The sequence below is a fragment of the Oryctolagus cuniculus genome, chromosome 9, assembly GCF_051225735.1.
Source record: "Oryctolagus cuniculus isolate XC-2025 breed Fujian yellow rabbit chromosome 9, ASM5122573v1, whole genome shotgun sequence".
NCBI classification, from domain to species: domain Eukaryota; kingdom Metazoa; phylum Chordata; class Mammalia; order Lagomorpha; family Leporidae; genus Oryctolagus; species Oryctolagus cuniculus.
The window spans coordinates 43788201-43802754 of NC_142875.1; positions in this window are offsets into that span (position 1 = coordinate 43788201).

Consider the following 14554-nt stretch of genomic DNA (forward strand, 5'->3'; position numbering starts at 1 on the left):
ATGGGAGACCAGGAGGAAGCGCCTGGCTCCTGGCTTCAGATCAGCGCAGCGCGCCAGCCGCAGGGTGCCGGCCATAGCAGCCATTTTGGGGGTGAACCAATGGAAGGAAGATCTTTCTCTCTGTCTCTCTTTCTCACTGTCTAACTCTGCCTGTCAAAAAAGAAAAAAAGAAAAAGAAAAATTCTCTCTGTGAAAGAATATAAGAATATTAATATTAACTGCAAAGCAAAAAATATCACTATGTAACAGGTTTTTTTTTTTTGTTTTATTAACTTCAAAAAGGCAAGAAATATCTCATGATAAGGGAAAGGTGATCTTGTATTAGAAAATAAATTGTAAGGTGTTAAATATATCTATGTTTCTAAATCTGTATGTATGAAATTTGTATACATCAAATAAAATTTAAAAAAAAATTAAGCAAAAGAAAATACCAAATGTTGGAATTCTGACTTAATATGAGCAAGACACATTTGAGTTTCAAGGCAGTTACATACACTAAATGGGCAAAATATTTTGAGGAGTTCTAAATAAGGGGTTAGCATATATTAAAGACTCTGAATTTCAAAAATAGTTCCTATTAAAATTCCATGAGGGAAACATATTTGTTTTTATTTTTAATACATTTATATTTTGAAAGGCAGGGATAGATGAGAGATGATAGAGACAGATAGAGATAGAGATGGATTTATATATATATAGAGAGAGAGAGAGAGAAAGAGAGAGAGACAGAGAGAGAGTTCCCATTTGCTGGGTCACTCCCCAAATGCCACTAACAGTATTTTGTCCTGGGGTGACCTGGGAACTCAATCCAGGTATCCAATGTGGGTGGCAAGAACTCATTTACTTAGCCATTTGTGCTACCTCTCAGGGTCTTCATTAGCAGGAAGCTGGTGTCAGGAGCTAGAACAAAGAATTGAACACAGGTACTCTGGTATGAGACAGTTGTCTTAAATGGTATCTCAACTGCAATGATCAATGCCTACCTCTGATTCTTTGAAATTCAATGTTACTCTAAGGTTTTGATATTATAAGGAATTGAAGAATTTTATAAATATGAAAAAGAGTGATACATAGCTTTTGAGGAAATCAACTTTAAAACAATATTAAAGGAAAGAAGCTAGAAGGCTCAAACATGAAGGAATGGGGCTGCACTGATCAGTTAGTGCTGCTGAAATATTGTACTGTGCCCCACAAGGGTATACAAGTACTACATGTTAGTTAAATATGTAAAAAATAAAGTAAATTTTAAAAGATAATTTTAATAAATACTTAAACAACCTTGGAAAAATAAATTTCAATGTTTTGCCTCGTGAATAAATTTACTAGTGTAAATTAAAAGCTCAAAATGAAGAGAGACATGAATTTTGGGATAATTGTTATTCACTTTCAAACAAATCTCAGGTTTCAAAAAAGTTTCAAAATATGTACGTAGTAAAGATGATATACTAAGGAAAATATTTAGCTTAATAAACTTTAAGATAATTGCTAAATGCAGTTAATCTTTAAATGATTTTGGATATTGCTTTTGTTTTCATTTTTATAATATTTTTTCTATAAATTCTTTGAATGTTGAATGTGCTTTCATGTATAAGCTTTTTACCTAACCAAATCATTCATGTCCATTTTAGGATTGATTTTTACAGTGCAGACTGAATACTGAAAGAGAGTTATTAGAAAACATCCACTATCAATTACATCACTAAATATCATTGGCAATAAGGGGCACAGCTAACCTTCTGGGGATGATTTTAGGGGCAAAACAATATACTTAATTGCTTTCCAGCCCAGCACTAATGAGGTTGTTTAAGACTTTCTTAATTTTTAATGGGATTTTAATTTTTAAAGGAACAATGCCAAGGTTTAATTATACTTCTTTGCCCTTATGGGCAGTTTTTATCCATGAGTATAGCAGTATCTACAACAAGTGTTGTTGTTCCTTTTTTATACACAGGAAGGAAATTAAACCCAGAGATGTGCTAAGTGAGTAGCTAGAGGTCATAAAACCCATAAGTAGAATTGTTGTACAAGTAATAGAGCCACAGATGTCTTTTCTAATCCTATCTACTAAGTCCAGAAGATTTCCATTCTTAAAATGCCTAGTTTTCCTATAACAATATGAGTAAAAATTGAAGATAGCACAGAGTAAGACTTAAAACTTGCAATCTTTGAGATTGTTTTCTTAATAATTTTATTTCTTATCATACTAACTTCTAGTGAAAAATATTGTCTAAAATTAAGTTCTGGCATATTTAGAGTTCCATCAATTTAGAGTAGTATAATACCTGGACATTCAGTATTGATTCCTTTTAGACTGAATTGTACAGATGTTGCCCTATCATATGTCCTTGAATCCGTATTACAGAAATCCAATTGCCCTACCCTTAACCTCTTTCACAAAGGCTGATTTTAGTTATTGTGTGTATGAGGCTCATAAAATAGCTGTGTCCCTTTGGGAATCATGATAATGGAAATTAAACAAACACAGGTACTGAAGCAAGCTTAACAATTCAATGTCACAAGCAGAAAAATATATGCAGCCCTCAATTTTATCACAATTAACTTCTTTTTTGTTTGTAATATACTTCAACTTCCAATTTGAAAATTGTAATTATCTAGTTACCTTCAGAATTGATAATTAAGCATTATCTACTTGTCATGAAAATTATATAATATTGATTGGAATCTCTTGACAGAAAATGCCTGGAAGCTAATATGTCAGCCAAGTATCCCAAAAGGAACAGATGCTTTCCCTATTGATTTTTCAACCTTGGAAAAAGACAGTGACTTCTCAAACATCCTCTGAGAAATGGTCCTTCCATAGAAGAATATGTTTTAGGGCACATTACTTCCACAATAGTATTGCACTGCTTTTGAGTCCCATTTTACCAAGAAGTTCATTTCAAATCTCTGCATATAAGGTTTGTCATATTTAGCATAGATATTGGTGTGTACATTTTGATCTCTTACGAGTGAATATGCACAAAACATGGAATTTCTTCCCCACTTTCTTCTTATTATTGTGTAGTCCATATACTGTTTACTATTTTTGCAAGACTGAAAATCATTCCCTCATCATTTCTAAGACGGTGCTTCTGAATTGCTTTGCAGTTGCAACCACAGAAATTATTGCCAGTACACTCTTCAGCCTGGCTGCTCTGATCTCTGGTAGCATGACCATTAGAAAAAGCTTCATTATCTGAACATATCCTCTACCAGGAATGCAAGTGAGTTATCAGGGCCAGCACTATGGAGCAGTGTGTTAAACCATTGCTTGTGATGGGAATGACAAATTGAGTCCCAGTTGCTCTGTTTCTGATCCAGGTTCTTGCTAATATACCTGGAATGTGACAAATGATGACCCAAATCCTTGGATCCCTGCTACCAATGTGGGAGACCAGGACGGAGTTCCTAACTCATGTCTTTGGTCTAGCAACTCTGGTCTGTTGTGGCCATTTGGGAAAGAGCCAGGAGTTGGAAGATCTCTCTCTGCCTCTCTCTTTCCTCCTCCATTCCCCATAGCTCTATTTATTAAGTGAGTTGTTACATCCATATTTTAGAAAATGGTCTAAGTTGAGAACTTATATGGCAATGGGAAAATTGTTTTTACCTCCCCGTGAAGGTTTTTCTAATAAAAATGGAGTCACTTGCATCAGACCCTTACTAACTAAGCAAAGAGATTGAAGGCCATGAAAAGAGGGTCCTCACAAATGCATTGTGTAATTACAAAGAATTTTGTAAAAGATTCCACACAACTACAACTTCCATGTGCACAACTACTTAGGATATACAATCACACCATCTCTACTAACGAACTAAAATCAATGCCTGGATAAACCCATATAATGAATTCACTTTGTCTCAAAACAACTTATATAATCCCTCACAATTTGTCTCACTTTTTATGTCAACTTTGATTTAATATTTATATTTAATAGATAATTACAAATAGACACATTTACCTTGATTTGAACATTACAAAATGTACATGTATCAAAACATCACATGCTAGTCCGCAAACATGTACAATTCTAATGTATTAGTTAAAACTTATAAAATTATAAATATGATCTGCACTAATTAAACAGTGCCAGAAAGGATAAATCAATTGGTCTTGAAAAACTCCTGCATTCTGTTGACTCACTAGCTACCACCCATGGCCAACTTTCCCATGGCTCACTAAGGCACACTTATGAAAGGGTTCAATGTTCTTTCAGGCACCACTAATTAAAGGCTACTCTTTGGAAACAGACGATGATGAGAGATAATGGAATTTGTTCTTTAATTCATCTTCCAATGTATTTGACTTCTTCCAGATACTCATATAATGGAGTTTCTTCTAAAAGTTTAAGAGCAGGAAAAAATGGAAGAAAATGTGTATGACATGGATCCAACATTGAGCAGCTAGGTGCTGAAAGCAGGAGAGTCTTTCAAATGTTAGCAAATATTCTCTTCCCTATTAAAATATTTACTGAGAAACTCCTTAGAGTTAGAAAAATGGCAGATTTGTAGACATCCTTATAGAACATGCACACAGATTTCTAAAAGAAAGAAGTACAGGGGGTGGAGATGACTTAGTTTTCTCCTGGAGACATTTGTATATTATTCTGTACAGGTCTTCAAGGGAAAGCATTAAGTTATAAATGACAGAAAAGTGAAGCGTTTTTTGGAATGTCTCTCAATATCAAGCAGTCTAAAGATCAAGTTCAAAAAGAAACAGTGAGGTGCCTACAATACAATGACTCCTGGAACTCAAGTGAGATCACCTCAGGACAACACCACTACAGGTGCCGTTCAAGACAGACTGAGGTTTTTGAGGCCTGAAAAAGACACCCTCAATTCCTGATTGGCTTGAAGTAATTCACCTCACCCAGTCCTTAAAAGATTACTGTGTGGCTGGCGCCGCGGCTCACTAGGCTAATCCTCCACCTTGCGGCGCCAGCACACCGGGTTCCAGCCCCGGTCGGGGCACTGGAATCTGTCCCAGTTGCCCCTCTTCCAGGCCAGCTCTCTGCTGTGGCCAGGGAGTACAGTGGAGGATGGCCCAAGTGCTTGGGCCCTGCACCCCATGGGAGACCAGGAGAAGCACCTGGCTCCTGGCTTCAGATCAGCGCCGCCATTGGAGGGTGAACCAACGGCAAAGGAAGACCTTTCTCTCTGTCTCTCTCTCTCACTGTCCAATCTGCCTGTCCAAAAAAAAAAAAAGATTACTGTGGATATGCTCATGTGGGAGGTGGCATCACATGGAACGTCCTGTAAATTCCCCACCAGTTCTGCTCAAATTAACTATTTTAGTTCAAGCCACTCCATTTCTGAATGGCCAAACATGCATCTCTTTTCCTGAAGGCTTTCATGGTCCATTATTGCTCACTAGCCCTGCTTCAGAGGGTTTGTCCAGTAGTTTTTACTGGGGAATTAATCATTCACCAATCAGCCTAGGCATTCCTCGCCTAGGGAAAGAATGTTCAGCTTCCTCTTCCTTAATGTGGGATATATTTGGGGTATTTTTGAATTGCATGCTGTGAAATATTTCTCATACTTTCTCAATGGGATATGTTGCATTTTCTTAAAGTGGTAAAATTTTGATTATGGATCTTTTGTTAGCTTCTTTCTTTTTCTTTCTCTGGTTTCTTTACCACCTTAATGGAATTTCTTAGAGTTCTCAAATAAACTTTGCTCACATTTTTTTCCAGGATTTGTTTATGGAGGAACTCAAATTAACATAGTACTTCAATGCATACACATTGCACATAATATCTAATGTTCAACAGAAACATAATTAAGCAGAAGAAGAACCAGAACAAAATTGCAAAAGTAAGCAGAATTAAAATTGAACATCAGGTGACAATAGATGCTGACTTTGAAAACAATCTGAATCATCTTCAGTACTTCTATTCCATACATATTCATATTTAAAAATTTTAATACTACTCAGTCCATTACATACTCTACAATTTTATTTGTTTCAATAAGATTTATAACTGTATGCAGTTCTTATTCCCTCTTTCTTACAGACACATTTCCAGATATGATTCTTCTACCTTCTTAAATCTAGAGTTTGACTACTGCTTGATTTTCTTGCCTTCATGTTGTTATTTACATTTTAATTAAATGCTTCTAAAATGAGAATGAACAATAAATACGTGTGCTACCCAGTTGTCCCTTTAATGATGAAATTTTGTTTTTGGCTTTTGTCTCTTAGTATGCTTTCATTATAGGATTTTCTCTCCCTTACATTCTCCTGTTATAAAGCAATCATGCCTGCCACTGAAATCTGTCCAATTTGAAATATGTAATGGATAAAGTTTTAATTTGTGAACTCTATATTGTGAAAACTCTCAAAGTCCCTACACTCATCTTACTGTGATGAGTACTTTATAAGCATTTGATAATTCTTTTATTGCCATCCACATCTCTACGTTGATCTTCACTATATTTTCCCTTATTGCTGTGCCCAGCATGGCAGGGTGTCAGGTTAACCCAAAATAGGAAAGGTGTCACATAGATTAAGGAAGCAGACTCAGATTAGAGACTTTAATATAAAGAAACCAGGGGACACTTCTGTCTACTGCCAATGTGGAGGCAGAAGCAGAGCACCAGGTATCTGGTTACTCCAAGTATTTATTATCAACAGTGACACAATGGATTAATCATACAAATTCTGCAGTTTTGAGAAAACAGGAATGATAAGTAGTTTAAATAAAGAGAATCAGGGAACAATGGGGAGTTTTGATGTTTACAGGAATGAATTGTTTGCTTGGAAGCTAGGAGTAAGAGGGCAATCACAACTGGAAGGGTCTTGAGGAGGACTAATTATTAACTGGGACAGACATCTCACTTGCTGTTTACTGGAACCCATAACATTTCCTTGGCTGCCTCAGCATCATGTTATGTGACCTTTGCCGTTGATATAACTCAACCAATCACCTTTGCAATCTGGCCAAGCATACCTTCATCAGAATTTAGGCCATGATGTGGTCCCTAACACCTTATAAAAGAGATGAGTCTGTGGTAATGCAGATGTTCCAAGGAAGTAGATGCAGAGATATGAAAGAAAGTCTCTCCCACATATAGGACAGCCAAGTTTAAACATTTTAACATTGAAGGGAGGGATATAATAGTTTACATTCACTTCCTTATTGGATTTTAATGAATAAAGTTTTCTTTCTGTCATGCTCATGTGAAAAGGGAAAATATTTTAAAGGATACATATTTTTATCATGCTCATGTGAAAAGGGAAAATATTTTAAAGGATACATATTTTTATAAGTCTAACTTCCCACACTACAGTCAATTTTGAGCACAGTGATTTTGGAATGCATGCTTGAATAAACATTTAAATCTAAATTTCATTAAATAATAATTAAGAAAAAAGATATTTCAAATTTAAACTAAGTAGATATGTTAATCATAATTTATTTTGTTTTTTTAAAGATTTATTTACTTGTAAGTCAGAGTTAACACAGAGAGAGAAGAGGCAGAGAGAGAAATTCTTTCATCTGCTGATTCACTCCCCAGTTGGCCACAACAACCAGAGCTGCGCTGATCCAAAGCCAGGAGCCAGGAGCTTCTTCCCGGTCTCCCACATGGGTACCAGGGCCCAAGGACTTGGGCCATCTTCTATTGCTTTTCCAGGCCACAGAAGAGAGTTGGATCAGAAGTGGAGCAGCCGGGACTTGAACCGTCACCCATATGGGATGCCGGCACTGCAGGAGATAGCTTTACCCTCTATGCCACAGCGCCGGCCCCTAATCATAATTTATTTTGTAAAACAGACTCAGGTATAAAACATACTCCATTCTCATTTCACTATATTTCATGTTTCTATCTTGATTTAGAGTATATTAAAGAGATTGCATGCACCTGATAAATACAGGCACATCATATGGCCTTTAAAAAAATTCCATTATCAAGATACGACAATTACTTTTCCTTTATAAGCAATATCAGATTAAGTCATTTGGGTTGACAGCAGAATTGGTGAACTACCAGATCATTCCAATTCTGAGTTTATTTAAAATCCTAATGGTTACCAAAAAAATAATGATATGACTATATTAAGTCTATGGGAAAAATGAATAACAGATGCTAACTTACTGCAGAATTTCCTAAAATTCCAATTGTGTAAGTAAACTCTTACTAACTTTGCCTTATATTCTCTATTTCAAACTGTTAAGCTGTTGGGATCTGGAAATATCTTTGATTGACTCCTTAGCTTCTTCTTCACTTCATGGTACACATCACTATACACAGAATGAATGCTAATAAATATCTGATGGAGAAAGACATGGTAATGAGAAAACCAGCCTGCATGAAGTAGAGACTCAAATCTGTGCATAGAAAATAGGGGGAAATTTTGTCAAATACACACCAGGCAAACACTAAAGAAAAACCTTTAAAATAATTTTAAGTGAACTTTTCTAGATAGTAAACAGTGATCTAGATAAGACTGTATAAAATATTAAATTTGTTCTACAGAATATGTCAGTATATCTGTTTAAAGTGTCATGTATGACAAATAAGAGCATACAGAAACATATGAAGTAGATAATTTTATATTTGTCATGCCTTTTACTTTCACTCCCTGCATTTTTTACTCTTCACTCTTTGATAATTTTATCTTTCTCTTTATTTATATCAATATCCACTCATTCCTACCCTGAATCTCCCGTTCATGTTAAGCTAATGTATCATGCAACAGATATATCTTTCTATTTTTATTGTATGAAAATTTATCTAACATATCTCACTCTATGCAAGCAGTGTTATGCAGACCTGATTTTTAATTTCTATTACACTAACTTTTTCCAAGTGTCATGGTTGAGATAGAGATGTTTCTTCAAATTCTCCATTCTCTGTTTCATACAGAGGAGTTCAAATAAAAACAACAGACATTAAAGGACACTTCAAATGTTAGTGGAAAAACAGAATAAAAGATACATTTATTTTAATGGAAAATTTTTGAAACTCATGTTATTTTTTCATAATATATATTTTCTATTAACTTTTTGAAGATTGCTCATAAAAGAAATATGTATATATATATATATATGGTGTATGTGTATGTGTATAACACATAAGTGAGTATGTGTGTGCATATTGATATTTTCTTTATCCCCTTTCAAACTCCAACTCCCAAATATAGTGTGAATAACATGGAAAGTTGAGTTTTGAGGAGAAACTGAGCATAAATACATCAGATTATTTTTGTTTTGCTTATGTTGGGGACAGTGTTGATGACTAGGGTACATTCTATTCTGTGTTCCCCCTGCCAGGATCATCTACCTGTCTTTAAGTCTAATTCAGAGTTTTAGGACTAGCAGAATACTTAATCACATATATAAATGTCTCTCATTAAAGTTTTTATCAGTTAGAAAGTTATATTTTGGCCCTTTACATTGACATCATATTTCTTGGTAGGTTCCTAATGTAGATCACATACAACAAAGCTAACTACTTAGTGTCTTTTAAATCAAATGAAGTTAATAATGTTACTTGTAGTGACCAAGCCTGCAAAAAACTAATATTGCATTGTTGGTTTAAGGAAAAGTCTTTGTTTTACTCATATGAAAATATCCTACTTAAATTTTCCTATTTTATTCAGAGACATACACGAATCATTTCCAAATTTATTTTAATATTATTTTACTATCTGGAATCTTTTGACACCTAAGAATGTACAAATCAAAGATAAGTAGAATATAATTTCAAAACAAAAATGTAACAAAACTAGTAGAGGAGCTACAACTTGTCTCAATATTCTCTCCCAAGCAAACTGTCAAGACTGAATTCCAAATAAGATAAGAAAATTCCCAACATTGCTATGCAGTGAAAGTATCTATAAAGGTCAGAGAAAAGATTCCTCTTTACCTCACATAACAAAGTTGCCACTCTAGCCTCATGCTTTTGAGGGCCCAGTGGGAATCCTCCTGTCACTCACATATCCTTAGCCAGGGGCCTGTATATTCCTATGGGATGTTTAAACCCAGAGACAACACTTCAACTCATTTTCAAGCCCCACATTGGGTAACGATAACCTCAAATCTACCTGGTTATGCTATGTTCTTTCTTTGAGACCATCAAAAGTGAGCAGCAGGTTCATATGGGTAATCCATAAAGTAAACCATAGGAACAATTCATATTTTCTCTTAAGGAATTTGTTTTCACTGACTAATCACATTAAGTAAGATGATTGTGTCCTATCATGTGCCAAAATGAAGTTTCATTAGATATTCAATTTGTTCAGAAAGATATTTGTGAATAATAAAAAATTATCTTACTTCATTAAGATGCTATAACAAAATACTTTAAAGTCAGTAATTTGCTACACAATAAAAATCCTTGCTCCTGGTTCTGGAGGCTGGGAAAGGAGGACATGAATATTCAAACCATAATTTTTATATTGGTTCTGAAAATTCAGTTTCTTCACAAACAGTTCACAATCATTTATCAACAGCATAATAACCTCAAAATAGTAACTAATTCCAGAATCAATCAACTAAAAGTGTAAGTCTACATTTTCAAGTAAATGCCATATAAATCAGATACGGGTGAGACTCTGTAATGCAGTTTAACCACAGGAAGATCAGGTCTGGATTCAGACAGGTCAAAGGACAACCGTGGAGCAGACCATAGATGTGTAACTTTTCATTCTCCCAGCTGCTGGTGAGTGCGCACACGGATTATCTGCCTTTGCTGTCATGGTGGTGGGCAAAGGCACACAGTTTCTGCACCTTACTATACTCCCTGTGTCTTACATATGCTTAGTATATAAGTACAATAAGGGCGTTTCATCCTAAGACAAATTTTCTTACAGTGGTGAACCTTCACGATCAAATGAGAGTTACGCTTTCAAAATATAATAATGAGACAAATATAGGATACGCATTCCAAGTGCTGATACCAATTTCTGTCTTTATGTGGGATGCTATGCCAAAAATGCCATAGACTGTAAATAGCATGCATTTACTACCGACAGTTCCACAGGGTGAGAAGTCCAAAACCAAGAACACAGTGTATTTGGTGTCTGATGAGGGCCGATTCATTACAGAGGGCATGTTCTATGCACGTGTCTTAAATAGGTGGTGGTGGGGGGAGATTGATGTTGTGGTGTAGTGGATAAAGCCACCTCCTGCAGTGCTGGCATCCTATAAGGACGCCGGCTGAAGTTAGGGCTGCTTCACTTCTGATTCAGCTCCCTGGTAACATGCCTGGGAAAGCAGTGCTTTGGACCGAGCACCCATGTGAGAGACTCAGAAGAAGTCCTTGGCTTCTGTCTTTTGTGTGACCCAGTCCTGTCTGTTTCAGCCTTTAGGGAGTGAACCAATGGATGGAAGCTCTTCGTCTTTCTGTCTCTCCCTCTGTCTCTGTAATTCTTACTTTCAAGTAAATCAGATAAATCTTATAAAAAAAGGAGTGACAGAGAGAGAAAGAGATAGAGATCTTCAACCCACTGGTTCACTCCCCAGTCATAACAGCTATGACTGGACCAGGCAGAGCCCAGGAACCTGCAAATCCATCCACATCTCCCAGGTAGGTGGTAATGGCCCAAGTGCTCGGGACATCTGCTGCTGCTCTCCCAGGTGCAAAGCAGGGAGCTGGGTTAGAAACAGAGCAGCAGGGACACTCATATGGGATGCCAGTGATACACGTAGTGGTTTAACCTGCCGTATCACAATGCTGGCCCAGGTGTTACACACTTGTTTTAAAGTACAGCCATTATGTAAAGGAAAGAGTTTTCACTCAGGGCTGTGATGATTTTCTAAACTTGTGGGAAGCTCAGATAGTCATTTTCTTGCATAAAAAAATTACCATTAAAAATCACTAACAGTGCAGCACATGATGGGAGATCAAAGAAGGAAAATAGATTAAGCAAATAAAATGGATTTTACTGTGAACAATTAGAAATCCCAAGTGCTTGCACAAAAACACACATATTTTATCTATAATAATAACAGCTGGTTAATTATTCATTCAAATTTTAATTGCACAGAGGTTGTTCTACTTTTACTCTTTCATTTAATGCATGTGTCTGTTCTAATCTATGTAATATTTTTATCAAGTAAGTTGCCTGAATGTAATTTTTGCTAAAATGATGAAAAAGAAATTTGTTTAAATAAAATATAATTAGTACTGAAAATAAGAACAATGGGATCACAAACACAGTGACCTAATTTAATAGTTTTTTTGCATAATTGGAAGTCATGTTAAAAAGCCATAAATAATGAATTTAAATACTATAAAAATAAAACTTCTGCCCTTTTCTAGTCTTACATTATATTTTTGTTTTTTTTTTTTTTTTTTTTTTTTTTTTTTTTTTTTGACAGGCAGAGTGGACAGTGAGAGAGAGAGACAGAGAGAGAAAGGTCTTCCTTTGCCGTTGGTTCACCCTCCAATGGCCGCCGCTGCAGCCGGCGCACCGCGCTGATCCTGGCAGGAGCCAGGAGCCAGGTGCTTTTTCCTGGTCTCCCATGGGGTGCAGGGCCCAAGCACCTGGGCCATCCTCCACTGCACTCCCTGGCCATAGCAGAGAGCTGGCCTGGAAGAGGGGCAACCGGGACAGAATCCGGCGCCCCAACCGGGACTAGAACCCGGTGTGCCGGCGCCGCAAGGTGGAGGATTAGCCTATTGAGCCACGGCGCCGGCTAAAAACAAGATAAAAATGTCACCCATTCACTAAAAATATCTTTGCTATACTTTCTTTTCATTATTAATTTTTTTTTGAAAGGCAGAGTGGACAGTGAGAGAGAGAGACAGAGAAAGGTCTTCCTTTGCCATTGGTTCACCTCCAATTGCCGCCACGGCCGGCGCGCTGCGGCCGGCGCACCGCGCTGATCCGATGGCAGGAGCCAGGAGCCAGGTGCTTTTCCTGGTCTCCCATGGGGTGCAGTGGTTTTATATATTGAACTAATGAAGTCATTTTTCTCTTTTGCAATTTATTAATTTTAACCAATAATATTGGCAGAACTTTGATAAACTGTACCACAGCACAGGAGATCCCTTAAACAAGTTTGTTTAATTTATTTGAGTGTATTTATGCTACATCTTTTTTTCTGCGAGCTTTTGTCTAATAAAGCCAGCATGTAAGCATACTCAATTCAGTCTCCATTCACTATGTATAGGTCACTTGTTCTTTTTAAAAATTGACTTGTCTGAACTTAAATTCTGGAATTCTGGAATCCAGAAACACTGATGTCTCTTCTCCTCCTTCACCTCCTCCTTCTCCTTGATAAACTTTTCTTTCTTTTTTTGAAAAGTAGAGTAACAAAGAGAAAGAGAGCTTCAGTTTGCTGATTCATTCCCCAGATGGCCACAACAGCAATGGTTGGCCAAGCTGAAGCCAGCGGCCAAGAACTCCATGCAAATCTCTAATGTGAATGGTAGGGGCCCAAGTACTTGGGCCATCAACTGCTGCTTTCTCAGGCATATTGGCAGGAAACTAGATCAGAAAGAGAGCAGTTGGGATATATTTTGCTGCCTTTGCAAGTGGAGGCTTAACCCAGTGCACTACAATTGTTATTTAACTGAATTTTGTTCTTCATTTTATATTTTTATTTTATTATTAGCCTGGTTTCCAAAGTATTAATCTCATATCATGAGTTAATGTTCAGGCAATAATGTGGGCAGAGGTAGTATGAAAACACGTAAGCCTGCAAGGTTGCCATTCTCTGTTAAGTTAGGTTGAGAAGCATGTTTATTTTTATTTTTTTTTTATCTTTTATTTAATGAATATAAATTTCCAAAGTACGTCTCATGGGTTACAATGGCTTTCCCCCCCATACCGTCCCTCCCACCCACCACCCTCCCCTTTCCCTCTCCCTCTCCCCTTCCATTCACATCAAGATTCATTTTCGATTATCTTAGTATACAGAAGATCAGCTTAGTATACCTTAAGTAAGGATTTCAACAGTTTGTTCCCACACAGAAACATAAAGTGAAAAATAATAGATGATTTTTTTTTAAATGATGATGAAATCAGATCAGACCTATTGTCATGTTTAATCCCAGTGAGAGTCAAGTTGGGAATTGATAGTTTCTTTTCTGTTTTTTTTTTTTTTTTAACAGAAGATCAGTTTAGTGTACATTAAGTAAAGATTTCAACAGTTTGCACCCCCATAGAAACACAAAGTGAAATATACTGTTTGAGTACTCGTTATAGCATTAAGCCTCAGTGTACAGCACATTAAGGACAGAGATCCTACATGAGGAGTAAGTGCACAGTGACTCCTGTTGTTGACTTTACCAATTGACACTCCTGTTTATGGCATCAGTAATCTCCCTATGCACCAGTCATGAGTTTCCAAGGCTATGGAAGCCCCTTGAGTTCTCCGACTCTTATCTTGTTTAGACAAGGTCCTAGTCAAAGTGGAGGTTCTCTCCTCCCTTCAGAGAAAGGCACCTCCCTCTTTGAAGACCTGTTCTTTCCACTGGGATCTCACTCACAGAGATCTTTTTGCCAGAGTGTCTTGGCTTTCCATGCCTGAAATACTCTCATGGGCTTTTCAGCCAGATCCGAGTGCCTTTAGGGCTGATTAAATACCATATGTTCTCCCTGATC